The sequence below is a fragment of the Trichechus manatus genome, unplaced genomic scaffold (genome assembly GCF_000243295.1).
Source record: "Trichechus manatus latirostris isolate Lorelei unplaced genomic scaffold, TriManLat1.0 scaffold00114, whole genome shotgun sequence".
NCBI lineage: Eukaryota > Metazoa > Chordata > Mammalia > Sirenia > Trichechidae > Trichechus > Trichechus manatus.
In genome coordinates this window covers 8,373,595-8,374,977 of record NW_004444050.1, presented here as the reverse complement: position 1 = coordinate 8,374,977, position 1,383 = coordinate 8,373,595, and the positions used below count along the sequence as shown (strand labels likewise).

The 1,383-nt window shown below is 35.0% G+C and overlaps 1 non-coding gene across 1 annotated transcript; it reads left to right on the top strand.

The window, feature by feature from the left end:
* The first annotated feature begins 249 nt into the window (after positions 1–249).
* On the top strand, positions 250–356 carry LOC111821908 (U6 spliceosomal RNA). The gene has a single exon (XR_002825248.1). It is a non-coding gene; the product is annotated as a U6 spliceosomal RNA (small nuclear RNA).
* Positions 357–1,383: the final 1,027 nt, after the last annotated feature.

Here is a 1,383-nt window from a genome sequence, read left to right as displayed (position 1 = left end):
AAAAATTCTCAACAAAATTCTAGCCAATAGAATTCAGCATCATATCAAAAAAATAATACACCACGACCAAGTAGGATTCATACCAGGTATGTAAGGATGGTTCAACATAAGAAAATCAGTCAACGTAATCCACCATAAAAATAAAAAGAAAGAAAATAACCACATGATCATCTCAATTGAGGCAGAAAAGGCATTTGACAAAGTCCAACACCCATTCCTGATAAAAACTCTCAATAAAATACGTTTCGAGTGCTCACTTCAGCAGCACATATACTAAAATTGGAATGATACAGAGAAGATTACCATCATCACTGCTCAAGGATGACACACAAATTCGTGACGCGTTCCATATTTTTGTACTAACTGTTTAATGAGAAATTATTTGTTCTGTAAACCTCCTTCTAAAGTACCATTAAAAAAATAAAATAAAATAGGGAAAAAAGGTATAGAAGGGACATTTCTAAACATTATAAAGGGCATTTATGGAAAACCAACAGCCAACATCATTTTTAAAGGAGACAGGTTGAAAACATTCCCCTTGAGAACAGGATCAAGACAAGGATGTCCTTTATCTCCACTCCTATTTAGCATTGTGCTGGAAGTTCTAGCTAGAGCAATAAGGCAAGAAAAAGAAATAAAGAGCATGCAAATTGGTAATGAAGAAGTTAAACTGTCCTCTGTCTGCGGATGATATGATACTATACTTAGAAAACCCAAAAGACTTCATGAGAAAACTATTGGAACTAATAGAAAGATTCAGCAGAGTAGCAGGATACAAGATAAGCATACAAAAATCAGTTGGATTCCTATACACCAATAAACAGAATGATGAAAAGGAAATCAGGAAAACAGTACCATTTATAATAGCCCCTAAAAAAATAAAATACTTAGGAATAAATCTAACCAGGGATCCAAAAGACCTATATAAAGAAACTTCAAAACCCTTGTGCAAGAAACCAAAAGAGATCTACATAAATGGAAAAACATACCATGCTCATGGATAGGTAGACTCAACAATGAGAAAATGACAATTCTACCCAAAGCAATCTACAAACAGAATGCAATCCCAATTCAGATACCAACAACGTTCTTTAAAGAGATGGAAAAACTAATCATTAACTTTATACAGATATGGAAGAAGCCCTGGATAAGTAAAACACTACTGAAGAAGAAGAATAAGGTAAGAGGACTTGTACTACCTGACCTCAGAACCTACTATACAGCTACGGTAGTCAAAAGAGCCTGGTACTGGTACAACAACAGATACATTGACCAATGGAACAGAATTGAGAACCCAGATGTAAATCCATCCCCCTAAGGTCATCTGATCTACCAAAAGGGCCCAAAGTCCATCAAACAGGGAACAGATAGTCTTTTTAACAA